At 50.7% G+C, this 27,893-nt stretch overlaps 1 pseudogene; it reads left to right on the forward strand.

Annotated features, from left to right (window-relative positions):
• On the forward strand, positions 1-23,787 carry LOC133265627 (uncharacterized; annotated as a pseudogene).
• The last annotated feature ends 4,106 nt before the right edge of the window (positions 23,788-27,893 follow it).

Genomic DNA, 27,893 nt, shown 5'->3' on the forward strand with positions numbered 1-27,893 from the left:
CTGGTCCCTTGCCTCAGGGCCGGACGGGCACGTGACGCGCTATGGGCTGGAGTGGCTGGTGAAGAACAGCTACGAGGGGCAGAAGCAGCAGGTGATGCACCCCCGCATCCTCTGGAATGCTGAAATCTACCGCCAGGCCCAGGTGCCCTCCGTGGACTGCCGGAGCTTCCTGGACACAGATGAGGGGCTGAAGGAATTCCTGCAGAACTTCCTGCTTTATGGCATCGCTTTCGTGGAGAACGTTGCGCCCACCAAAGAGGACACAGAAATCGTGGCAGAAAGGATCAGCTTGATCAGGTAACAGGGGCTGCCCTGCGAATGCACTGACAGCTTTGTCAGGAGCTGTGAAGGGCAGGCTGCTCAGTTCGTTGGGAAGGTGCTGCTGCCTTGTCCCGTGTGTCCTGCCTGTGGCCTGGTTTGCAAAGCAAACGTCTGGGTCTTCCACAGCCTCTGGCCGCTGTGCTTGAACCGAGCTGGAGTGTTGCACTGTGGGATCTGCCTCTTCCTAGGTGAGAGCCTGGACCATGAGGCTGTGGAGCTGCCTCGGGAGCGTGTGGTGACTTTTGTGACAGTGGGGCTATGCCCAGAGAGGAGGAACTGGAGGAAGTGGCCCGTCTGGGAAGAGCAGAGCTTTGCAAAGAGAGGCATTTCCTGTTGTGACTTGGAAGGTTAGGAGGGCAGCCCTGGCCTCGGAGCCAGGGAGATCAGAACCAGTTTGTAGCTCTCACCAAAGAAAAACAGTGAGAAATGTTCCTGCTGTGTTTCAAACAGCCCAACAGCATGGCAGGACAGGGTTTGTGTTTCAACTCGTCCAACCGGCATAAAGCCTTTAACGTGCCTTACGCTGCTGGGAGAGGAGGGATTGCTTCCAATGAGTAGAAACAGAAATGAGGGCTTCCAAGGAATATCCAGGCAGCTTTTTGCTCCAGGTACCCTCCCCCTTAGCCCCTGAGCACTGTTTGTCCCTCTGTCTGTCTCCTTCTGTGCATGTTGTAGGGGGGAAGGTGGCTGAAAACGCAAGATCCTGAGAACAGAAGTGGGCTTGGTGGTGGGTGGGTGCAGACAGGGGCTGGCTGTGCCCTGGCAGCTCCTCGTGTCGCTCAGGGGCTTCCTTGGTTTGACAGTTGCCATGAGTCTGTTGGGGAGGAGAGTGACAAGTTGAACACTGGAGGAGGCACAAGAAGCACCAGCTCTTGGCAATGTGAATGTCGTTGTTCTGCTTTAATTTCCTCTGTACAGAGGCTGGAGGGGAGTGACCTCTCCTCAAAGCAGGAGAGGATCTGCTGTCCTAGCCCCTGCTCCCTCAGCCCATGCTATAACTGCCTGTCCCTTTTGCAGGGAGACCATTTATGGCAGGATGTGGTACTTCACCTCGGACTTCTCCCGGGGAGACACTGCCTACACCAAGCTGGCTCTGGATCGTCACACAGACACAACCTACTTCCAGGAGCCCTGCGGGTGAGTGCTTCTGCTGGGGCTGTGTTGTCTTCAGTGCTGATGCTGGGATGTACTTGCACTGGTCACTCGGCAATTCCAGGTCCTGGCTGATCCCTGTGCAGTGGGGGGAGTCAGTAGGTCGCTTTTCCCTATGCTTGGGGATTCCAGAATGCAGGCAGTGAAGGGCGTGGCTGTTAGACAGTGACTGCAGCTTGGTGTTGCTGTGGTTCAAGTAGTCCTTGTAGTCACAAAGGCGGCTCAGCTGTGGTCGTTTCTGTGCTACGCCACGCCACCGAGCCGCAGCCCGGGCCCGGACCCGAGCACCGGCGGCAGCAGAGGCCACGCCCCCGGAGCCACCGCCCGCCCTGCTCGGTAACCGCCCCCTGAGGCGTGAGTGGAGGCAGCAGCAATTGGGCTGACAGCGATGGCTCTGGCCATGCTCGTGGGCAGGAAAGATGGGGTGAGAGCTAGGACGTGTTGTGTTCACTTGTAGGTGATGGGCTCTGCTATGAAGGTTGGCGGTTCACGCTGTCATGAGCATTGCTTATATAGTCGCATTTTACCATTTATGCACTTTTAATCCTTGTTTGTTACTCTTGGTGCTTTGCAAATCATCACAGTTCTCTTAGGGCTTCTGAAGCCCTGCTGGAGCTGGAGGACTGCTTAAATCCATCATCTTCCACTTCCTAATGAGCCTTGTCCTGCCTTTGCTGGGGGTGCTCAAGGTCCCCATCTCAGAGCCAGGGGGAGGCTTCCCCTGCTGCTGCTGGGTGATGCTGCTTTGGCAGCGTTGAGCCCTGGTGCTCTCACCTCCTGCCCTGGCGTCACTCGAGGCTCTAAAATAGGACCATAGAAGGGTCACAGGCACTCCCCCTCTTCCCCAGGTCCCACCACCAGCAGTTGTAGCAGCCCATGAGCTGAGGCAGGAAGAAAACCTGTGCTGCACCGGGGCCTGAGGAAGAGTCACCAGCTTCCTCCCTGGCTGAGCTGAGAGCCCTGGCACCGAGCAGAGGCGTGGTGACCATCAGCCTGAGCTTCAGCTCCTCTGCTGTGACCCAGAGATGCTGTTGTCCAGCCGGTGCGGATGGAGCCTCAGCTCCATCCTGCTGCTCCTTGGCGAGTCGGGGCTGGGCCGGGGATCCCATGGGATGGGCTGTGCTGCCGGAGCATTCCTGCGGAGGGGTGACGCTGGTGGGGCTCCTTGGCTGGGTGACAGTGACAGCTCAATGGTGACCCCAAGACTGCCATTCCCATGACGTGCCCTTGGGGACCTGCCCTGGCTTCAGTCCCAGCAGGGTCATGGTGGCAGCGGCTGCTCCACCCACTGGTAGATGAAGAGCAGGAGCAGGGTTTGCTTTTGCCTTCCCTTTTCCTGTTGGAGCACAAGGACTGAGAGCTCCTTCACACGTAGGTGGCCAGAGGGGCAAACCTGGCTGTGAAATGGTGCGGTGCAGTGCAGTGCCAGGGGACAGATAACACTGAGTGTGGAGTGATCAGGGTTAGGGTTAGGGCAAAATCTTTTAGATCCCCTGTAAAGCATCGAACCACAGGGTGGTTTGTGTTGGAAGGGACCTTAAAGCTCCTCCAGTTCCAACCCCTGCCACGGGCAGGGACACCTTCCACTAGAGCAGCTTGCTCCAAGCCCCTGTGTCCAACCTGGCCTTGAACACTGCCAGGGATGGGGCAGTCACAGTGCCAGCGCCTCAGCACCCTCACAGGGAAGGGCTTCTGCCTGAGAGCTCATCCCTCCTTGCTTCCCAGTCTCATGAATTCATGTGAAGCACTCTCTCAGGGTTGGCTGTACCTGATGGGCTGAGCCAGTTTTGCACCCATGGGTGCTGGAACCAATGTTCCCCCACCACTGTGGTGGGTAAAGCCATCTGAGCTTTATGCAGCTGCTGCCTCTGCCAGCTCTTTGTTGTGTGCAGATGATCAGCAGCTCTGGACCCCTCCTGATCCCAATACGACCTCTGGAGAAGTCCCACCTTTGGTGTTTCCTTTGTACTTCTCTAGGCCTTGCATGCGGAGTCTCACGTGGAAAGCACAAAGGTGGAGGATGTGGTGAGCATCTGCTTTTGAACTGGAGGCAGCGCTGACCAGCCACAGCTGAGGGTGACAACAGAGGTCATGTATGCACCCATCAATGCATCCTGATCCACCAGAACCAGGCACTGGGCCTCCCACCTCCTGCTGTGACACTGGGAGCTGCCTCGAGCAGGAGCCTTGCAGAACATCATTGTGCCTCCAAGCAGAGAGGATGTCTTTGCTGCTGATGCTGCACTCCCAGGGCTCCCCCTCCAGCAGCTACACATTCTGAGCCTTGGCTGGAAAGGATTTGGAGCAACAGGAATGCATTAGTTTGCCTGGAAAGTCCCTCTTGAATTTGAAGGATGAGCTGGTTTCAGCTTCTCCTTGAGACTTCCTGGGAATACAGAATCACCCGAAGGAAAAGAAGGATGCTGAAGGCAAATCAGTGGGAGCTTGCTGCCACAGACTCCCCTTAGTTACAGGGTACCAGAGAACATTACATGGATTTTAATCATGAGGCCCGGGTTCATTACCCCAAGCCTTGTCATTAAAAGAATATATGAAGATCCTTTGTCTGTATTTTTGCATGTGAGTAATGCAGTTTGCTTGAGTTCACAACCCCAGGGCCACAGTTCCTCTGTTGTTCTGCAATGTCCCCATTGTAGCACAAGGAGATGGGGCTTTCTGTGCACGGGAGTTCCTGGCACTACTTGCTCAGTAGGGTGGGATGCACGTGTGGAAGGCAGCTGAGCCATGGAATTCCAGTTTAAAGGGCTGCATCTCCCTCAGCAGCACCAGGATTTTCAGGCATCTTCAAAAATGCAGGGAGGGCACACATGGAGTTTTGTTTCCCTCTGGCTTTCAGGGAAGGCCAGGCACCATGTACCCTGCATGCTAGGGAAGGGTGAGAGCCTTGGGCACCTGACCACAGCTGCTCTTGGCACATACCGTGATGGAGAGGGGTGATGGGCACAGGTTACTCCTGGGGAGATCCCAGCTGGACACAAGAGGAACATGTTTCACCGTGAGAACTATCAGCCACTGGAATCATCTCCCCAGGGAAGGGGTGAAATTCCCAGGGGAACTGGACCCTGTGGAGATCCTGCTGGACAGGGAGCTGGGCCAAGCCGTGCTCCAGATAGCAGCGTTGGTGGCATCATGATCTCAGAATGCTGCACTTGGGGCTGTAGTTCAGCCTGGGGAGGAGCAGCTCTCGCGCAGCTGAGGCCGGGAAGTGCTCTCAGGGAGCCACAGGGCTGCAGCCGGGCTCTCACCTCACTGTGCACGGAGCAGGGAGGAGCCTGCAGGGCTTAATCTGGATGGAAGAGGTGACAGGAGCCAAGGCTGGCCCCATGTGCTCCACAGCACTCCCTGGTCCCTCCTGCTTCCACCTTCTCTTCTCCACTTCTCTGCCCCCCCAACCCCAGGCTCCCACCAAAGATGTCTCCTTCGCCTACACTGTGCCCCCCCTCCCCGTGTTTAACCCACGCTGCAGCCATAGCAGCTGCCTCTGCTCTGTCACTTCCTTCTCTGAGCAGCTCCTTTCAGGGCGTGCCACACCCTGGCCCTTCTTTGCTCTTTGGAGCTCTTAAAAGTCAGTGTGGCTGCGCTTGTGGCTGTGCTTGTGGCTGCGCTTGTGGCTGCAAATGGCTCGGTGCTGGTGGAGATCAGGCCCTCTCTGGCTGCCCCTCAGAGCAATCTCCCTCTCTGGATAAGTGTAGCTTTGTATCTGAGACCTCAAGTGTCACCCTGGTTCTCTTCATGGCCTCCACAACACCCAGGTCCTAGCTTTACCAAGAGAGCAGGTTCTGGAAAAGAACCTTCTCCATAAAGGTAAACCTTGAAGAGGGCAGTGCTGTAAACCTGCAAAGCTTTATCAGGGGGTAGAGAGAAGCCTATTGATGTAGAGTTGTCTGTGCCACACGTGTGGCAAAGAGGGGGTTGTGCTCTGAGAATGAGCTGCTGTGAAGCTTCCTCTTTGCCACCGGTGTTTCCTCTGTTCTGTTGTGCTTGGGCAACCTGTGGATGTTCTAGAAAAGCCACGAAATGAGGGCTGTGAATGGAGTTTTCCTTTGCTACTCCCCACCTCATCCTGATGAAATCCAAGGAGATTAAAGGTAAATATCAGCACTTGCAGCACATGAGACTTCCTCTGAGCCCTGTTTACCTGTGCAGAGTGGTAGAGGTGAAGTGCAGAAGGCAATTCCTGCAGGCTGGAAGTTGCTGCTCATTTCTAGCACAAAACCAGCCCACAGTCAGGCTCAGTTTGAATAAAGCAAATCTATTCCAGCACCATAACATTTTATTAAACTGCACTATCACAATCACATTGATGGCAGGGAGAACGTTGCTATCAGCACATATTTCCTGTACTAAGACTGCATTCAGAGCATCCAGCACTTGCTGAGAAGAAGGACACTGGAACAGAATCCTTCATAACCAAAGAGACAGTAGAAAACTCTGCCACAAAACCCAGGGCAGGTGGGAGATGTCTGGAAGAGGGAACACTTCAAATCAGATCAAGCAGGGAGGGTTATTGTTAAAAAGCTCACTTTCAACTGGTATTAAATCTTCATGTGAGTGAAGATCCTGCTGAATGGCAGGTTTTAAATAGCAGCCCCTCTCTGTGCAACTGCCTGTTCAGAAACCCAAATATTGTGTACTGTTCCTTCATTTGTGAACAGTGACACACGTTGACTACAACAGCTTGAAGTGTTACTACAGTTATAAAAAACCTGCTTGGTCTTCTAGAACAAACATTAAAAAGGCGCAGGAACACATTCTATACAGAAGTAAAAAAAAAACAACAAAAAAACCCAAATGTCATTGGGAGTAAGTGAACAAGCTGTCTGGCTAGGGTTTAAACCACAACATCAAACCAAAAAACAGCTGAGTTTCAGACGGAGTCAAGAGTACATGAGGTTGAGTTTAAAAAGTCACTTCTAACGTCTCTATAGCTAGTTCTAGTCTCCCTGAGCTGCTGCTGCTGTGGAACAACACATCAACAGCTCCAAGCTGGAACAACAAGAGTAATGCAGGTGGCAAAGGTAGTGTAAGAACAGTTCAGGATACCAGGCCTCTTAAGGTGTCCTTAGGGTCTGCCCCTTAGGGACAGAAGGGAATCAGCTGCAGGGGTGCACATAGAGGACTTTCACATTGACCTGCTGACTGCTGCTGGGTTCTGGGAATTTGGCTGCTTGGCATGTGCAGATCTGAGTTGAAGCTCCAACTACTCCTTACAGACTCCAGGAAGTGGAGGCTGGTTCTGGCCAGGTTGGGAATGGTGTGCCTCATTTCCTCTGAAACCAAGAGCAAATTTGCTGTTGCTGCTTCTGGTAGCAATGGGGATGTGTAACAGGTGAGGCCCTCGTAAAACGTACATGCTTAAAAGTAGACAAGTACCACAGAACACCAGGTTGGAAGGGACCTCAAGGATCATCTGGTCCAACCATTAACCATTGGTGTATAACTAATCCTAGAATCCCAGACTGGTTTGGGTTGAAGGGACTTTAAAGCTCATCCGGTTCCAAGGCCCTTCCACTGGAGCAGCTTGCTCCAAGCCCCTCTGTCCAACCTGGCCTTGAGCACTGCCAGGGATGGGGCAGCCACAGCTTCTCTGGGCACCCTGTGCCAGCGCCTCAGCACCCTCACAGGGAAGAGCTTCTGCCTAAGAGCTCATCTCAGTCTCCCATCGGGCAGGTTCAAGCCATTCCCCTTGGCCTGTCCCTACATCCCTTGTCCCAAGCCCCTCTCCAGGTTTCCTGCAGCCCCTTCAGGCACTGGAGCTGCTCTCAGGTCTCCCCTTCCGGAGCCTTCTCTTCTCCAGGCTGACCCAGCCCAGCTCTCTCAGCCTGGCTCCAGAGCAGAGCTGCTCCAGCCCTCTCATTCACATTTCCAAGTTAAAGATTAGCACCCTTCCTGCCCACAGAGCGCATAAAGCACCTCACTTCATCCTTTCGGGAACAAACTGTAGGATCAATTCGATTTCTGTTCCAAGCCCCTCTCCCGTTCCAGAGGACAATGCGCCATGTTTTGGAGAGGCACGGAAACAGAAACCGCTGTACAAGCGACTCTCCAGGGAAGCAGCAGGTGCACCCCAGCACGCTGATAACCCCCGGGAACAACCGCAGGTGGTTATCGCGCTCCGGCCGTTCAAACCACGCTCTGAACCCCGCCACGCCACCGAGCCCTGCCCGGGCCCGGGCCCGAGCACCGGCGGCAGCAGAGGCCACGCCCCCGGAGCCACCGCCCGCCCTGCTCGGTAACCGCCCCCTGAGGAGACCCGACGCCGTGACGTCACTTCCGGCGGGATCACGCCACGCTGCCTGCTGGGAGCTGTAGTCCCGAGGCCGTGGCGGAGGAGCGCGGGCGGGGCCGGCGCGGGTCGGTTCTGCTCCGCCGGCGGCTGCTGCTTTTCCCCGGCAGCGGCAGTCAGAGCTTCCCTGAGCTGGGCCACTCAGGCCGGAGCCGCTGGGATAAATCGCGACAGTGAAAATAGATCCAAGAAAGGGGACCTTGAAGCTCCTCCAGTTCCAACCCCTGCCACGGGCAGGGACACCTTCCACTGGAGCACTAGATGGCACTGGCGTACAGGAAAACTGCGGCGGGCTCCCCGCTGGCACTTCACTAGGTCACAGCGACAGGGAGATCTGGCACGGGAGCACCGGGTGCTCCCTGTCCCTGTCTTTCGGGATTGGAGAGAGCTGAGCTCCAGGGCAGGCAGACAGGAGGAAAGCGGTCTCCCACTCCAGGGGCTGGCCGCTGGCATTGTGGGGTTCATGACAGGTGAGCTCAGCAGCCTGAGGCTCGCCAGTGGCTTCCCCAGGCTCCTCATAGGTGTGTGAATTTGGGCTCAGAGTTGAAGTGCGGTAAGCTTTCCCTGCTGACAGCCAGCATGCGCCCCTGGGGAGTTTTGACTGTCCCTTTCATTGCTGTCTAGCCCTGGGCTGGTGGAAGGACCTAGAATCACATCAACCTGAACAGCCACTCCCAGCTGCTTTCCACCATGGGTCCCAAAGCTGCAGCTTTCTTTGGGCTCCTCTTCTGTCCTGTGAGGAGCAAGGGTGCACAGGCACTTTGATAACCAGGGGGAGGTTTCTCTGAGGTCGATAATTTTGCCACCTTCCCTCCTCTGTGAAGTTGCTCTTGGTCACACTCCAGCACTTGAGACATGAGCCACAGCAATGGGCCAGCCAGAGCTACAAGTCCTGCACTGAAGCTTGAAAGTTGATTTTTCACCCTGAGTCTGCTGTTCAGAGAACCTTACAGCATCTCTTCTATCCCCATTCATGGCAGGTCCGGGCAGATGGGAATTGCGTCACGTTTATGTTGCCCGATGAGGACTACACACTTGGCAATGCCCTCTGATACATGGTCATGAAGAAGTAAGTGGAGGCTCCACAGCACCTAGTACCACTGGGGATTCCTCTGTCTCCTGTTCTGCCCTTCTGTCCTGGGTTCAGCAGTAGCAGTCATTTTTCTCCTTCTTAGTAGCTGGTGCAGCGCTGTGTTTTTGACTTTCGGCCTGAGAACAGTGCTGATAAAACCAATGTTTTTAGTTACCGCTCAAATGTTTAGTTTGACCAAAGACTTTGTGAGTCTCATGCTCTGCCAGGGAGGAAGCAGAGACAGGACACCTGACCCAAGCTAGCCAAAGAGGTATTCCATACCACAGCACATTATGCCCAGGATGTAATTGGGAGTTACCCAGAAGGGCACTCACTCCTTGGTCAGGCTCCATCGGGGGGTGGTATCGTATTCTCTTCCCTTGTTATATCCCTTATCATTATTATTATTGGCGGTAGCAGTAGTGATTTGTGTTACACCTTAGTTACTGGACTGTTCTTATCTCAACCCGTGGGAGTTACATTCTTTTGATTCTCCTCTCCATCCCTCCAGGAGCGGGGGGGAGGGAAGAAGGCGGGAGGGGAGAGTGAGCGAGCGAGACTGCATGGTTGACTGGGTTTTAAACCACAACAGTTCTTTTTGGCGCCCAACGTGGGGCACGAGGGGTTGAGATAAGGACAGATCTGACCAGAGTGTGTCTAATCGTGTTTGTGATAAGCATTCATTGTTTTGGATTAATAGTCACTCATCAATGCTCGTCTCAAAGTTGTTTCTCTTGATCTCACAGTTTCAGCATATCATACTGTCGTGGTTTAAACCCAGTCAGGTAACTTGTTCACTCACTCCCAGTGAGTGGTGCCAAGCTGACAACAATCAAGGTCCGTGTTCGTCTCCCCCCCCTCCCTGCACCGGGGCTCTCCCCTTCCCCGCTCCCGGAGGAACGGGGAGGAGGATCGAGAGAGTGCAACTCCTACGGGTTGAGACAAGAACAGTCCAGCAACAAATCACCACCGCTACTATCAGCTAAAACAATGATAAGGGAAAATAACAAGGGAAGAGAATACGATACCACCGGCCAAGAAAACGAGTTCCACCCGGAAGCTCCTGTCCTTCTGGGTAACTCCCAGTTACCCCCCACCCCGGGCATGACGTGCTGTGGTATGGAATACCTCCCCGGCTAGCCCGGGTCAGGCGCCCCGTCTCTGCTTCCTCACAGCTTCCCCTCCTCCCTGGCAGAGCATGAGCCTCACAGAGTCCTTGGTCAGGGTAAACATCACTTAGCAACAACCGAAAACATCGGCTTCACCAACGCTGTTCTCAAAACTAGAAGTCAAAACACAGCACTGCACCAGCTAACACAAAGGAAAAAACATGACTGCTACTGCTGAACCCAGGACATTATCCACCCCTTATTCCATACCATTCACGTCGTGCTCAGATCCCACATTTTCAATACACCATCGCTCTCCCACATATATACATCCATATACATACAGACCAAGAGGAAAAAAATCATTTTCTTAGTGCATGGACCAATCCCTATAATGCTGCCGAGTCCATTCGGTCCATGATGTTCCAAGTTCATTCTCTGTTGGGATGATGGCTGGAGGGAAGTCAGGGCCAGTCGCTGGTGACCTGGAGACATCTAGTTGATGGGCTATAAAAGCATTACACAGCAGGCAACAGCATACAATTGAGTTCACTGGCTGTTTTCCCCTAAAATCAAATCCCCTTGAGGTATACATCGGACTTCCCCATCTTCCCGCATTACCCACCAAGTATATCCAGGTCCCTGAGCAAAAGCAATCCCACGAGTGGGTTTGCCTTTACCTGAAGCAGGAATAACCCAGACTGTCTTCCCCAGCAAATTCTTCATATGCACCACGGGAACTTTGTCCCCCTCTACAATATGTAAAAGTTCTGACTGGGCTGGGCCGGCCCTGTTGGCAGATCCTCTGGTGTTGACCAACCAGGTGGCCTTTGGTAAATGTGTATCCCAATGCTTGAAAGTTCCCCCACCCATCGCTCTCAGTGTAGTTTTTAACAGCCCATTGTACCGTTCGATTTTCCCAGAGGCTGGTGCATGGTAGGGGATGTGATATACCCACTCAATGCCATGCTCTTTGGCCCAAATATCTATAAGGTTATTCCAGAAATGAGTCCCATTGTCTGACTCAATTCTCTCTGGGGTGCCGTGTCGCCACAAAATCTGTTTCTCAAGGCCCAGGATGGTGTTCCGGGCAGTGGCATGGGGCACAGCGTATGTTTCCAGCCACCCGGTGGTTGCTTCCACCATGGTAAGCACATGGCGCTTGCCTTGGCGGGTTGGTGGCAGTGTGATATAGTCAATCTGCCAGGCCTCCCCATATTTATACTTCAACCATCGTCCTCCATACCAAAGAGGCTTTAACCGCTTGGCTTGTTTAATTGCAGCACATGTTTCACACTCATGAATAACCTGGGCAATAGTGTCCATTGTTAAGTCCACCCCTCGGTCACGGGCCCATCTATATGTTGCATCTCTGCCTTGATGGCCTGAAGTGTCATGGGCCCACCGGGCCAAAAATAATTCACCTTTATGTTGCCAATCTAAGTCCATCTGAGCCACTTCAATCTTAGTAGCTTTATCCACTTGTTGGTTGTTCTGGTGTTCCTCAGTGGCCCGACTCTTGGGTACATGGGCATCTACATGACGTACCTTCACCACCAGGTTCTGCACCCGGGCAGCAATATCTTTCCACAGTGCAGCAGCCCAGATGGGTTTACCTCTGCGTTGCCAGTTGCTCTGCTTCCATTGCTTCAACCACCCCCACAGGGCATTTGCCACCATCCATGAGTCAGTATAGAGATAAAGTACTGGCCACTTTTCTCGTTCAGCAATGTCCAGGGCCAGCTGGATGGCTTTCACCTCGGCAAATTGACTCGATTCACCCTCTCCTTCAGCAGTTTCTGCAACTTGTCGTCCAGGACTCCATACAGCTGCCTTCCATCTCCGATGCTTTCCCACAATACGGCAAGAGCCATCAGTAAACAAGGCATACTGCTTTTCACTTTCTGACAGTTTATTATATGGTGGGGCCTCTTCAGCACGCACCACCTCCTCCTCTGGTGACATTCCGAAATCTTTGCCCTCTGGCCAGTCCATGATGACTTCTAGAATGCCTGGACGACTGGGATTTCCTATTCGAGTTCGTTGTGTAATTAGTGCAGCCCATTTACTCCATGTAGCATCAGTTGCATGATGTGTAGAGGAGACCCTGCCTTTGAACATCCAGCCCAGCACGGGCAGCCGGGGTGCCAGGAGGAGCTGTGCTTCAGTGCCAATCACTTCCGAAGCAGCTCGAACCCCTTCATAGGCTGCCAGTATCTCTTTCTCAGTTGGGGTATAGCTGGCCTCAGATCCTTTGTATCCCCGACTCCAAAAGCCGAGGGGTCGACCTCGAGTCTCCCCTGGAGCTTTCTGCCAGAGGCTCCAGGTAGGACCGTTCTCCCCAGCTGCAGTGTACAGCACATTTTTTACATCTGGTCCGGTTCGGACTGGTCCAAGGGCTACTGCATGAACTATCTCGCGTTTAATTTGCTCAAAGGCTTGTTGCTGCTCAGGGCCCCATTTAAAATCATTCTTCTTCCGGGTCACATGATAGAGAGGGCTTACAATCGAACTGTAATTTGGGATGTGCATTCTCCAGAACCCCACTGCACCCAAGAAAGCTTGCGTTTCTTTCTTATTAGTTGGTGGAGACATTGCTGTTATCTTGTTGATCACATCTGTGGGGATCTGTCTACGTCCATCTTGCCATTTTATTCCCAAAAATTGTATCTCCTGTGCAGGTCCCTTGACCTTACTCCGTTTTATGGCAAAACCGGCTTTCAGCAGGATTTGGATTATTTTCCTCCCTTTCTCAAAGACTTCTTCCGCTGTATCGCCCCACACAATAATGTCATCAATGTATTGCAGGTGTTCTGGAGCTTGCCCCTGTTCCAGTGCAGTCTGGATCAGTCCATGGCAAATGGTAGGGCTGTGTTTCCACCCCTGGGGCAGTCGGTTCCAAGTGAACTGGACACCCCTCCAAGTAAAAGCAAACTGTGGCCTGCACTCTGCTGCCAAAGGAATGGAGAAAAATGCATTGGCAATATCAATCGTGGCATACCACTTGGCTGCTTTTGACTCTAGCTCATACTGAAGTTCTAGCATGTCCGGTACGGCAGCACTCAATGGTGGTGTGACTTCATTCAGGCCACGATAGTCTACTGTTAGTCTCCATTCTCCATTAGACTTTCGCACTGGCCATATGGGGCTATTGAAGGGTGAGCGGGTCCTGCTGATCACCCCCTGACTCTCCAGTCTACGGATCAGCTGATGGATGGGAATCAGGGAGTCTCGGTTGGTACGATATTGCCGCCGGTGCACTGTTGTGGTCGCAATTGGCACTTGTTGTTCTTCAACTTTCAGCAACCCCACAGCAGAGGGATCTTCTGAGAGACCAGGCAAGGTGGACAGCTGCTCAATTTCCTCAGTCTCCAAAGCAGCAATACCAAAAGCCCACCGGTACCCTTTTGGGTCTTTGAAGTACCCTCTCTTGAGGTAGTCTATGCCGAGGATGCATGGAGCCTCTGGACCAGTCACAATAGGGTGCTTTTGCCACTCCCTCCCAGTCAGGCTGATTTCAGCCTCCAGCACAGTCAACTCTTGGGATCCTCCTGTTACTCCAGAAATATAGATGGGTTCCACCCCTTGACAGCTTGATGGCATCAGGGTACACTGTGCACCGGTATCTACTAGAGCCTTATACTTCTGTGGGACTGATGTGCCAGGCCATCTGATCCACACAGTCCAGTAAATCCGATTGTCCCCTACCTCCACCTGGCTGGAGGCAGGGCCCCTCTAATGGTCGTCACAGCATTGGACACTTAAGTCGTGTTGAAAGGGATTATTCTTCGTTATCACAGGAGCTGGAGTAAAATCAGCTCTTCCACTCCATCTGGGAAACTGCTCACCAGAAACTGAAGCCGTAGCTCTCATGGGACGATCAGTCTTGGCCCTTGCTCCCCTCTTCAGTTCACTCACCCGTTCCTCCAAAGCTGAAGTAGGTTTTCCATCCCACTTTGTCATGTCTTCTCCGTGATCCAGCAGGTAAAACCATAGGGTACCCCGTGGCGTATACCTTCTGTATCTCCTCTCTTGAACAATAGGACGTCTTTTGTTAATAGCTGAGACGCGTGTTGGTACACGTGAGGAGCTGGATAAATCAGATAGATCGTCCCTCAATTTGTCGAGGTCCTGGGACAGTTTTTTCACAGCTGAGATGATGGAAGGAGTGAGATTGTCTTCGAACTCTCGGAGTTTATGAACCATTTCATCCACTGTTAGTGGTACTATGTCATTCCAGGTCACTGTTGCCAATGAATGGGCATATGATGACGGTGCATTCCGTGTAAGTTTTCGCCACATGGGTCGTGTACATTCAACTTCATCTGGATCTATAGGTGTATCCCCGTTATTCGGCTTGATGTGATAGATCATCTCTACGATGGCCGATTCCCTCAGAGACTGGATGCCTTTGTCTATAGTAGTCCACTTGGCCGAACGACTCGTAACATCGTCCTTGTACGGAAACCTTTCTTTCACAGCTGCCAAGAGCCTCCTCCAAAGGCTGAGGGACTTTTTCTCTCTTGCAATTGCTTTGTCAATTCCCCCTTCTCTAGCAAGTGATCCCAGCTGCTTGGCTTCTGTACCTTCTAGTTCGTGACCATCGGCCCCATTGTCCCAGCATCGGAGTAACCAGGTGATGATGTGCTCCCCTGGTTGACGGGTAAAATCTTTTCGCATATTCCGCAGCTCGGTTGAGGTCCGAGGTCGAGAAGTTACCTCTTCTTCTTCTTCTTCGTCATGTGAGGATGACTCCTGATCAGATTCTGGACCGGGTGGTGAATTCATTGGTTCTTCATCTCGCTTCACCCTTTTTGCCTCCTTTTTGCTTGTTCTCTTGCGTACAGGGGCAACCGATATTGGTACGAATTGGTCCTCTGGTTTGGCTGCAGTGATTATCACTGTGGTTTGAGTAGCGACTGTACTTGTTGCTGGGGGTGGTGTAGCTACCGTGCTTGGAGCTGGGGTAACCGCGCTGTCTGTTGCAGTTGAAGTTTGAGCAGCTGCTGTACTTGCCACTGGGGTAGCTGCGCAGTTCATTGCAGCCAAAGTTTGAGTAGCGACTGTCGCTTTGCCCTCAAATCCGCCGACATTCTTTTCCTTTTGAAGGTGCTGGATAGTGTTGAACAAGGCCCTGTAAGCATAGGCCAAGCCCCAGCACGTTGCCATGATTTGTCCATCTCTGGTATGGCCAGAATGACCACACACCTCATTTAAGTGTTTTACTAATTCTTCTGGATTTTGCAGTTGTTCGGTAGTGAAATTCCAAAATACTGGAGGGGCCCACTGACCTAGATACTTGCCCATACTATCCCACACACCCTGCCACTCATGGCTGTCCAGCCTCTGGGAAAATCTCTCGGTCCTCCTACATCGTCGTTTGACCCCAGACAAGACCCAAACCTGAATCTGCTTAACTCTTGAAATCAGTAGTGGGCAAAACACACTCTGTATGCGTGTTAGCATGGTGATTCCCATCACCATCAGCAAACAAGTCTCAAGAGCATTAAAAGGCCATTTAAAAAATTCGAAACTCTCAAATGTAAATGGTCTGGGGGGACGACTAGGAGGGTAAAAGGATGTCTCCTTCACAGGTTGAGCACCTGAGAAGGAGAAAAAAGATGTGTAATTGCTAAGCACCTCCATCATATACCTCCCAAAGTATAAAGGTGGTGACCACACTGGGAACATAAGCCAGATCAGTTTCATGATCAATGATTCTATTGTATTACAAGTCATTACCATAAAGTACAATGGGATAAAAACCTTAGCCCAAGCCCCACACTTGAAAAACACTAATACAGCCAATACCGGATGGACGTAAGATATGGTATACTGAAACTGTGAGATCAAGAGGAAAAACCTTGAGAGCCAATAAATCAGCATTGTGACGAGTGACTATCAATCCAGTCAGATCTGTTCTTATCTCAACCCCTCGTGCCCCACGTTGGGCGCCAAAAAGAACTGTCGTGGTTTAAACCCAGTCAGGTAACTTGTTCACTCACTCCCAGTGAGTGGTGCCAAGCTGACAACAATCAAGGTCCGTGTTCGTCTCCCCCCCCCTCCCTGCACCGGGGCTCTCCCCTTCCCCGCTCCCGGAGGAACGGGGAGGAGGATCGAGAGAGTGCAACTCCTACGGGTTGAGACAAGAACAGTCCAGCAACAAATCACCACCGCTACTATCAGCTAAAACAATGATAAGGGAAAATAACAAGGGAAGAGAATACGATACCACCGGCCAAGAAAACGAGTTCCACCCGGAAGCTCCTGTCCTTCCGGGTAACTCCCAGTTACCCCCCACCCCGGGCATGACGTGCTGTGGTATGGAATACCTCCCCGGCTAGCCCGGGTCAGGCGCCCCGTCTCTGCTTCCTCACAGCTTCCCCTCCTCCCTGGCAGAGCATGAGCCTCACAGAGTCCTTGGTCAGGGTAAACATCACTTAGCAACAACCGAAAACATCGGCTTCACCAACGCTGTTCTCAAAACTAGAAGTCAAAACACAGCACTGCACCAGCTAACACAAAGGAAAAAACATGACTGCTACTGCTGAACCCAGGACACATACCTTACTTAACAGCCGGTATTTGCTGTGTTAGTGTTTATCAAGTGTGGGGCTTGGGCTAAGGTTGTCTCATTGTATTTTATGGTAATGACTTGTAATACAATAGAATAATTGATCATGAAACTGATCCGGCTTATGTTCCCTGTGTGGTCACCACCTTTATACTTTGGGAGGTATATAATAGAAGTGCTTAGCAATTACACATCTTTTTTCTCCTTCTCAGGTGGTCAACCTGTGAAGGAGACATGCTTTTACTGTCCCAGGCCCCCTCACAGACCATTTGAGAGCATCATTTGAGAGTTTTGAAGTTTTTGAATGGCCTTTAAATACTGTTGAGACCTGTTTGCTGATTGTGATGGGGATCACCATGTTGGCACGCATAGAGTGTGTTTTGCCCATGACCATTTAATCAGATTTCAAGAGTTAAGCAGAGTCAGGTTTGGGTCTTGTCCAGGGTTAAATGACGATATAGGGGGACCAAGAGATTTTCCCTGAGGCTGGACAGGCATGAGTAGCAGGGTGTGTGGGATAGTATGGGCAAGTATCTAGGTCAGTGGGCCCCTCCAGTACTTTGGAATTTCACCACAAACAAGTGCAAAATCCAGAAAAAATTAGTAAAACACTTAAATGAGGTGTGTTGTCATTCTGGCCATACCAGAGATGGACAAATCATGGCAATGTGCTGGGGCTTGGCCTGTGCTTACAGGGCCTTGTTCAATACTATCCAGCACCTTCAAAAGGAAAAAAATGTCCCTGTCTCTGAGGGCAAAGCAACAGTCAGCACAGCTACTCCAGCTCCAAGCACTGCAGCTACACCACCCCCAGCGACAAGTACAGTCACTACTCAAACCACAGTGATAGTCATTGCAGCTAAACCAGAGGACCAATTTGTAGCAATATCAGTTGCACCTGTACGCAAGAGGAAAAGTAAAAAAGAGGCAAGAAGGGTGAAGCAAGATGAAGAAACAATGTACTCACCACCCGGTCCAGCATTTGATCAGGAGTCATCATCACATGATGAAGAAGAAGAGGTGACTTCTCGACCTTGGACCTCAACTGAGCTACGAAATACGCAAAAAGATTTTACCCATCAACCAGGGGAGCACATCATCACCTGGTTGCTCCAATGCTGGGATAATGGGGCCGATGGTCATGAACTAGAAGGTACAGAAGCCAAGCAGCTGGGATCACTTACTAGAGAAGGGGGAATTGACAAAGCAATTGCAAGAGAGAAAAAGTCCCTCAGTCTTTGGAGGCAGCTCTTGGCAGCTGTGAAAGAAAGGTTTCCATGCAAGGACGATGTTATGAGTTGTTCGGCCAAGTGAACTACTTTAGACAAAGGCATCCAGTCTCTGAGGGAGTCGGCCATCGTAGAGATGATCTATCACATCAAGCCAAATAACGGGGATATACCCATAGACCCATATGAAGTCGAAGGTACATGACCCATGTGGCGAAAATTTACACAGAATGCACATTCATCATGTGCCCATTCATTGGCAACAGTAACCTGGAATGACATAGTACCACTAACAGTGGATGAAATGATTCATAAACTCTGAGAGTTTGAAGACAATCTCACCCCTTCCATCATCTCAGCTGTGGAAAAACTGTCCCAGGATCTCAAACAATTGAGGGACGATCTATCTGATCTATCCAGCTCTTCACGTGCACCAGCACGTCTCAGCTATTAAGAAAAGGCGACCTATTGTTCGAGAGAGAAGATACAGAAGGTATACGCCGTGGGACACCCTATGGTTTTACCTGGAGGATCATGGAGAAGATGTGACAAAGTGGGATGGAAAACCTACTTCAGCTTTGGAGGAATGGGTGCGTGAATTGAAGAGGGGAACAAGGGTCAAGGCTGATCATCCCATTAGAGCTGTGGCTTCAGTCTCTGGTGAGCAGGTTCCCAAATGGAGTGGAAGAGCTGATTTTACTCCAACTCCTGTGATAACGAAGAATAATCCCTTTCAACACGACTTAAGTGTCCAATGTTGTGATGACTATTAGAGGGTCCCTGCCTCCAGCCAGGTGGAGGTAGGGGACAATCGGATTTACTGGACTGTGTGGATCAGATGGCCTGGCACATCAGTCCCACAGAAGTATAAGGCTCTAGTAGATACCGGTGCACAGTGTACCCTGATGCCATCAAGCTGTCAAGGGGTGGAACCCATCTATATTTCTGGAGTGACAGGAGAATCCTGATGCAAAGGTTTAACAAATATACAGGGGGGTTAGGGTTGAGCCACTTGCTTAACAATGTTACTGTTTGCTCATGCTTATTGTACATGGTATTTGTAATGTATAATGGGATAGGTCAAACCGCTTATTTAACAATGTTACTGCTTGCTCATGCTTATTGTATTTGCAATGTACAAGGGGATAGATCAGGACACTTGCTTAACAATATCATTGCTCACTCATGATTATGCTAGGACAACATATAAGGACATAGTTATTGTCAAGAAGTAGGGGCCATGTCTTGATTCCTGTCCTTTGGACACCTCCATGTATGCTAGAACTAGATATAAGGACATAGCTATTGTTAAGAAGTAGGGACCGTGACTTGATTCCCGTCCTTTGGATGCCTAGGCCGGCTGAAATTGGCTCTGTGCTTTGGACAAAGACCAAGCCTTCAGGGATCTTGCCTAACAACCAGAGGTGAATAGTTCAGGCTGGAGGAAGACTCATTTACTCCATCTCGAGACCCTTGCTCACGACCACTAGGAGGCACTGCACATGCACAAAGGACTTAGCTCATTATAATACAAAGCGGGAATAGGACATGAATATGTATAGGCGTGTTGTGCAACCTCATGCATATGTATAAGAGGATAAATGTAAAGGGGAAACAACACTGAGGTCCACATGCTTTTGGAGGAGTTATCCCCCATATGCCTCAGCGCTGAATTGAAAGCATACCTACTTTACAATTTTAACGAGTTGTGGAGTCTATCTGTGCATCAATCCCAAGAGTTGACTGTACTGGAGGCTGACAGCCTGACTGGGAGGAAATGGCAAAAGCACCCCATTGTGACTGGTCCAGAGGCTCCGTGCATCCTCAGCGTAGACTACCTCAGGAGAGGGTACTTCAAAGACCCAAAAGGGTACTGATAGGCTTTTGGTATTGCTGCTCTGGAGACTGAGGAAATTGAGCAGCTGTCCACCTTGCCTGGTCTCTCAGAGGATCCTTCTGTTGTGGGGTTGCTGAAGGTCAAAGAACAACAAGTGCCAATTGCGACCACAACAGTGCACCGGCGGCAATATCGCACCAACCGAGACTCCCTGATTCCCATCCATCAGCTGATCCGTAGACTGGAGAGTCAGAGGGTGATCAGCAGGACCCGCTCGCCCTTTAATAGCCCCATATGGCCAGTGCGAAAGTCTAATGGAGAGTGGAGACTAACAGCAGACTATCGTGGCCTGAATGAAGTCACACCACCATTGAGTGCTGCCGTAGAGGACATGCTGGAACTTCAGTGTGAACTAGAGTCAAAGGCAGCCAAGTGGTATGCCACGATTGATATTGTCAATGCATTTTTCTCCATTCCTTTGGCAGGAGAGTGCAGGCCACAATTTGGTTTTACCTGGAGGGGCGTCCAGTACACTTGGAACTGACTGCCCCAGGGGTGGAAACGCAGCCCTACCATCTGCCATGGACTGATCCAGACTGCACTGGAACAGGGGCAAGCTCCAGAACACCTGCAATACATTGATGACATTAGCCTGTGGGGTGATACAGCAGAAGAAGTCTTTGAGAAAGGGAGGAAACTAATCCAAATCCTGCTGAGAGCTGGTTTTGCCATAAAACAGAGTAAGGTCAAGGGACCTGCACAGGAGATTCAATTTTTGGGAATAAAATGGCAAGATGGACGTAGACAGATCCCCACAGATGTGATCAACAAGATAACAGCAATGTCTCCACCAACTAATAAGAAAGAAACGCAACCTTTACTGGGTGCTGTGGGGTTCTGGAGAATGCACACCCCGAATTCCAGTTCGATTGTAAGCCCTCTCTATCATGTGACCCAGAAGAAGAATGATTTTAAATGGGCCCTGAGCAACAGCAAGCCTTTGAGCAAATTAAACGCGAGATAGTTCATGCAGTAGCCCTTGGACCAGTTCAGACCAGGTCAGATGTAAAAAATGTGCTGTACACTGCAGCTGGGGAGAACGGTCCTACCTGGAGCCTCTGGCAGAAAGCTCCAGGGGAGACTCGAGGTCGACCCCTCGGCTTTTGGAGTCGGGGATATAAAGGCTCTGAGGCCAGCTATACCCCAACTGAGAAAGAGATACTGGCAGCCTATGAAGGGGTTCAAGCTGCTTCGGCAGTGATTGGCACTGAAGCACAGCTCCTCCTGGCACCCCGATTGCTCGTGCTGGGCTGGATGTTCAAAGGCAAGATCTCCTCTACACATCATGCAACTGATGATACATGGAGTAAATGGGCTGCACTAATTACACAACGAGCTCAAATAGGAAATCCCAGTCATCCAGGCATTCTAGAAGTCATCATGGACTGGCCAGAGGGCAAAGATTTTGGAATGTCACCAGAGGAGGAGCTGATGCGTGCTGAAGAGGCCCCACCATATAATAAACTCTCAGAAAGTGAAAAGCAGTATGCCTTGTTTACTGATGGGTCCTGTCATATTGTGGGAAAGCACTGGAGATGGAAGGCAGCTGTATGGAGTCCTCAACGACAAGTTGCAGAAACTGCTGAAGGAGAGGGTGAATCGAGTCAGTTTGCGGAGGTGAAAGCCATCCAGCTGCAGATTGTCTTCCTGGCCTGGCCTTAGACCTATTTCACCCCCACAAACCTGCCTGGTGACCTGGACCCTTGGCTGGCCCTGGCTACCACCTTTGCACCCACCTTACTCACTTGCTTGGATGCTGTGGGACAGGGCTGGCCAGTGAGTTCTCTGCACTATTGGCTGGCTTACAGTTCATGCTTCCAGCTCCCCATCCCTTAAGAAACATCCAACCCTCATTGCGCTTATGGTTAGTTACAGGGGAAATTGAGTGGCAGACATGTGACAGACTTCCGAATGTCTTACGTGGCTCTGGGTAAAATGATGTGCAACTCTGTAAGTACAGGTGGTCAGGCAGTACCTATGTCACCTCTGGGGCAAGTGCTGTCAGAAAAGAGAGTAGGAACAGCCAATATTAAGCAAATTGATCATCTTTAATGCTTCCATCAAGATGCAGGTATTGATGCTGGAAATTAATAATCCTGCTGCCCCCATTAAAATATACAAATGGCTTCACTCTGATTTTATCGAGCTGGGAGGCACTGGGGGTTTGTGAAGACTCACTGGTAAGGCTTAGAAGAGTTCCATCAGGAAGTTCAATGCATCATCTCAAATGACAGCTGCATTGCAAATGTCATGTGAATTCCTCTGATAGATCACCATGACAAGAAAAAGAGCAGCCTTCTTGTGAGGGGCTGTGCTTTCTGCTGTGTGCGCAAATGTTCTACCAACCACCTCGGCTTGTGAAGGCAGATGTCATGCAGTCTGCAAACATCTTGTGGTGCCCTAGAGCCATCTGCCTCCTCTGCCCAGCAGAACTGCAACAGGTCTGTGTGGAGGGAGGTTTCCAAGCACCCAGGATCCTCTGCTTGAGCAGGATGCCAGCCAGGTCTTTCCCCTGCAAAGCTCCAGCTGCAGCTCAGAGATAGATGGAAGGGTGTGAACAAGGTTACACGGGTGGTGTCCTTTCAGCATATCCCTCCCGTAAGACCCTCAGTCATGTTAGAAACATCCTGAGCCCCTGCAGGTCTGAGGTGGCCCAAGCCTCTGACTTCCCTGAGATTTGCTGTGGATTGGCCTGGGTTTCACTGCTCTCTTCTCCTCTCACCCTTCCTGCAGCCCTGATGCGGAGTTCTGTGGCTACTGCATCACGCACCCCTCTGAAAGCAAGATCAACTTCAGGATCCAGACCAGAGGTATGGGATGTGCATTGTTTTAATGTTCAGGGCCCTTCTTTTGTGGAAAGCCCTCTGCTCATGTCAGGTTTCCACCATGAGTCATTTCAATAAAGAAAACCCCTCTTCTCCCTCTTCTGTGCAGGCACGGTACTGTAGTGCTGGGGTAAGGTCGATCTGCTATGTCCTGTCAGAGGTGATGGGTGCTTCATCTGCCCCTAAATCAGCAGAAGTTTTGGAAAGCCAACGCGAAGTGTGCTGGCATTCATAGCTGCAATGAGATAATTTGCTTCTGCTTCTCCTTGCTTGTCTGGCAGCTTTGGTCATCAGACTGTGAACCAAAGCTCTCTTGAAAAGCCACATCAGTCTGTGCTATCTTTTGACTTGCCTCCCAAAGGGGTCTGTGTTCCCTGTTAATAGGCAGCACTGACAACTCTGAGCCTCAGGCCATCACTCACTCACTCCAGCTCAGCCCACTGCCCTCCATCTAGGCTCCACAGCTTTGTCTGCTGCCGCAGGAGGACAGTGTTCATTCCTTCCTTATGGGGCTGTTCCCCTGAGTATCTAGTTTGTGCTTGCTGACACTTTAATTTCCTAAAAATGAGTAGTGCTGAGGCTCTTCTTGTCAAGGGAACCCCTTCCCTGTGGGGCTGCCTGCAGGATTTGGCTCTGCCCTTCCTGGACCACAGCCTGGGCCATGTGTGGCATGTGCCTGTTCCCATCACAGGGGAACAACCACACTGCCCAAACCAGTGGGAGAGGGCCACCAACCCCTTTGGAAACCACTGACCCATCTTCTTTCCCAAAGGGGCCCTTCCTGCTGTTGAGCCATTCCAGAAAGGGCTGGACGACACATTTGCTAACATGTGCTCAACACCTTTGAGGTGAGACTATTCCTGAAGACTTCAGGGGGCTTTTCTCTCTCTTGGTCTCAGAGGAGAGAGGAAAGGGTTGACAGTTGTGTTGTAGGCATAAACAACCTACAGTTATCTCAGACCTTCTCTGCATGACCTGCAGCATGGCCTGGCTTCCTGTTCCTTGGAGTGAATGTAAAGCTCAGTCACTTCTGAAGGTACCTGGAGCTCTGTCGGAGCTGCGCAGGGTCCTCTGCGCTGGACAGAGAAGTCACAGCACAGAGCAGGGTGGTGGCATGGGATGTATGAGCCACTCAGGTATATGCTGTTAACATTTGTTCTTTGCTCTTGCTTGCAGAGGAGCGTGAAGGAGTACAGGGCCCAGAGGGAGGAAGAGATACAGTAGCATTTAGGGATGGCAGTCTCCATGGATGTGTGTAACATCTATGTGTTGAATTCCCTGTGCCAAGTATTTCTGGTTGTGTGTTTGTCCTGAGTTCAGCAGTAACAGTCATTTTTAATCCTTCTTAGTAGCTGGTGCAGTGCTGTGGTTTTTAACTTTCAGCCTGGAAACAATGCTGATAACACCAATGTTTTTAGTTGCTGCTCAGTAATGTCTACTCTGACCAAGGACTTTGTGAGTCTCATGCTCTGCCAGGGAGGAGGGGAAGCCGGGAGGAAGCAGAGACAGGACACTTGACCCAAACTACCCAAAGAGGCATTCCAAACTACAACACGTCATGCCCACTATATAAACTGGGGGAGTTACCCAGAAGGGTTGGATCACTGCTCAGTCAGGCTGAGTATCAGTCAGCAGGTAGTGAGTGGTTGTGTTCTCTTCCCTTGTTTATTTCCCTTATCATTATTATTATTGGTGGTAGCAGTAGTGGGTTTGTGTTATACCGTAGTTACTGGACTGTTCTTCTTTCAACCCGTGGGAGTTACATTCTTTCCATTCTCCTCCCCATCCCTCCCGGGGTGGGGGGGGGGGGGGGGGGAAAGAGGGGGAGTGAGAGAGAGACTGCGTGGCTGACTGAGTTTAAACCACGACAGTGTTTTATGACTGCTTTGATGCAAACCTGTATTTTCTCTAATAATAAAGATTATGGAGGCTGATGTTGCAGAGGTGACACTGTGTTCAGCTCAGAAGGGTATGAAATATGATAGAAGGCAGTTCTTCCACTCTTCTGTCTTATTTCTGTCTCTTTCCAAGCGTCGTTGCTTTTTTCTGCCCAGGATTTTGAGATCACACAGTTTTCAGGTAGCCTTGTGCACAGAGCTAGTCTGCCCCACGTCCACAGGGAGCAGAGGAGCTCAGCACTGTGCAAAGTCCAGCTTTTAGAGAGGCAGCACCCTCTCCCAGTTTCAATCTTTCTGTTGCAGGCACCACTGCAGTTGACTTCAACAGATAAAACCGGCTTTCCTTTTTAAACAGAGCGTTATTCGCTTGCAGCCCAGAACCCCTCTGTGCTGGGCTGCATCCCCAGAGTGTGAGCAGCAGTTGAGGGAGGGGATTCTCCCCCTCTGCTGTGCTCTGGGGAGACCCCTCTGCAGTCCTGATCCAGCTCTGGAGCAACACCACAAGAGGGACGTGGAGCTGCTGGAGTGAGTCCAGAGGAGGCCATGGAGATGCTGGGAGGGTTCTGGAGACAGGCTGAGAAACCTGGAGAGGGGCTTTTTACAAGGCAATGTACGGACAGGACAAGGGGGAATGGCTTTAACCTGTCTGAGGGGAGATTGCTAGTTAATGAAAGTCTCCTTTCAAACACCACCACGTTTTATTAACATACAGAGGAATAATAGGGAGCGTAAGAGAAACAGTGTTGTTTTCGCATAACTGGGGATGGGGCTTTGCAAGATTTAGGCTTTCCAATATTAAGATTTTTCAATACTGGGGCTGGGGGTGTTACTCAGGGAACAAAACAGAGGGTTTTGTTTTTCTAAGTTTTGTAACTTAGAAAGACACACTGTGGTTAAAGACAATATCATCTCTGGATGAGAGACACACTCTGTGGTTAAAAAGAATACTATCTTTGTACGACCTATGACTAAGCAGGTGCGGGTTGGTTAAACATAAGTCGGGGTACCACATGTCTGCCAGAGTTATGAAATCGAACCATAAAAAGAGATAAATAAATGAGAGGAAGGGGCATACAAAATCGAATAAGGGGAGATGTAACCAGAGGTGGGACAGTTGGCATGTAGATTATATGCGTCGGATAGTCTGTAAACCTTGGAGTACCCAACCAGTGGGGAAACAAGGGAGGGAATTTGTGGACAGCACAGGAAATATAATTCATTGTTCTGCTTTTGCTGTGTGTGCCTACTTGCCAGGATACCCGTTTTTGCAATGACATTAATAAACAGCTGCTTCACTGCTGTGTCTACCCTGAGCTTTTAGAAGAAAAGTTTTTTTGTCAGTTTCCTCCAGAGCCCAGTGTCCCCACCCAGAGCCACTTCACAGCTCTGCAGGGGACTAACAGAGGAACAACCCGTTCCTGCACCAATGAAGAGGAAATCTGCTAGTGCAGCCAAGAACCAGTGGTGGTGTATAGCAGTAGGAGATTCTGCTTTGAAAGGTAGAGGCACTGCATCAGGTTGCCCAAAGAAGTGGTAAAGGCTCTGTCCCTTTCAGATGAAGAGACCAGGTTTAGAAGGGACCTTAAAACTCATCCAGTTCCAACCCTGGGCACAGTCAGGCACACCAGACACACCCAGGAGTTGCTGTGATTGGACCTGCCCTCGGCACAGCTCACCTATGAGAATGGGAGAGTGACCAAGAATTGCAAATCATATATTCATAGATCCCAGACTGGTTTGGGTTGGGAGGCTCATCTAATTCTTACCCCCTGCCATGGGCAGGGACACCTTCCACTAGAGCAGTTTTCTCACAGCACTGTCCAAACTGGCTAGGAGGGGAATTGCCTGCAAGATTATAAGCAAAATCCTTTAAAAAAAATCCTTTTACTAAAGTGTCTACACCAGGAGTTTTCAGTCTTCATTTTTCTTCATTAACTTTATTTGTCCTCCAACACAACGCAGCCAGCTCTGGGGCAGAGCATAGCAGCAGCGCTGTGGCATGAACACAGCTGCATCTGCTCCTTTGGGTGGGTTGGGTTATGGAAAGGTACTGGTCTAGCTACTCGTCAGCCATTCTGCTTTCCTTGAAACACATTAGTCTTTCACAAATGTCATTTGTTTGTAAAACCTTTGCATTTCAGTGAAAGCAAAGCTAAAAAAACCCAACAGTTGGAAAATGTTTTGCTTTATTTGCAAGTCTGCTCCCCCTTTGTCCTCTCTTTGGTTTTTCCCTAGGCAACATGAAAAGGGGAATGAGGAAAAGAAACAGAGAGGTAAAAGAGAGAAGGGAAAAACAACAGTAATAAAAACTTGGTAAGTAGAACTTTCTCATACAGGTTTTAAAGTTTTGGCGAGATATGCAAGCATGATTTTTTAGAAAAACACACTGGGAAAGCACTTGGAAATTAATTAAATAATAAATCTGTGAACACTTTGCCATATTTTGGTTAGCTCTAGCAGCTCTTTTAGCCGAGATTGGACCTCCTCTGTTGGCTTTTCCACCGCAGTTTGACTATGAGGATGAGCAGCAGTGTCACCCTTACAGATGGATGAACCTGGTGTCATGGTGCTGTGGCCAAGAGACATCAGGGTCAAGCTCTGCTGCCCTTTGGAGCTTGGCCTCGTTGGCAGCAGCAAAATGCCCCTTCTTTCCCTTCAGAGCTGTGCTCTTTCAGGCAATCCCCCTCCCCAGAGCCAGTGGCTGAAGGAGTCGGTGGAGTTTCCAGCTGCCGAAGACAGCAGCAACTGAAGGCTGGATGCTTTTCTGGAAGGGCCCAGCTCCTGGATCCTCTCCCTTGCATCCTGCGGCAGGCAGAGAATTAGCTGCTGCCAGGTTCAGCAGAGGGCAGAAAAGGTGAGGCCTGGTTCCTTGGTTGCAAGCCTCATTCACATTTAAGCCTTCTCTTTCCCAGGCTTACACACTCTTCCCTGAAGGACAGCCCCTCTGGCCAGCAACTGTGCCCAGCTAGCAGGAGCTCACCTGCCCTCGGGAGGGAGAAGATGGAGCTGACAGCCACTAGCTTCCACCAAGGGTATCTGCTCCTCTAAGCCATGCGGTTCCATACAGTCCCTTTCTTGTGCCATACACAGGTGGGGTGAGCACCATCCTTAGGTGGGGAGCCTGGGGAAGATGTGAACTGGGGAGGACTTATAGGGCTCCTTGAGTCAGGTTTGTCACTGAAGCAGTTGACAAACAATGAAGCAAAGTTACTGCCCATCTCTCCCTACCATGAACGGGAGGAGATTCCACACAGTCAGTGCGTCTACCAGACATACACGTGGCCAGGATCTTATCCTGGCTCTGTGCAGGGACAAACTGTCCCAATCACAGAGGGAGATGATAAGGAATGTTACCAAACCTTTTCTTTGGCTTTTTCAGCTGGAAATTGTCACTCATGGTCCTCTCCCCCTCCTCCTCATCCCACACTCATCTCAATGTGACCACATCTCAACCTTCTTTTCCTTTTCTAACACATCTCCCGACCCCACATTTCCAACCAAGACAAATG

The sequence above is a fragment of the Pezoporus flaviventris genome, unplaced genomic scaffold (assembly GCF_033815535.1).
Source record: "Pezoporus flaviventris isolate CSIRO_AGI_PZ_B2104156 unplaced genomic scaffold, CSIRO_AGI_Pfla_v1 ptg000005l, whole genome shotgun sequence".
In the NCBI taxonomy this organism is placed as follows: domain Eukaryota; kingdom Metazoa; phylum Chordata; class Aves; order Psittaciformes; family Psittacidae; genus Pezoporus; species Pezoporus flaviventris.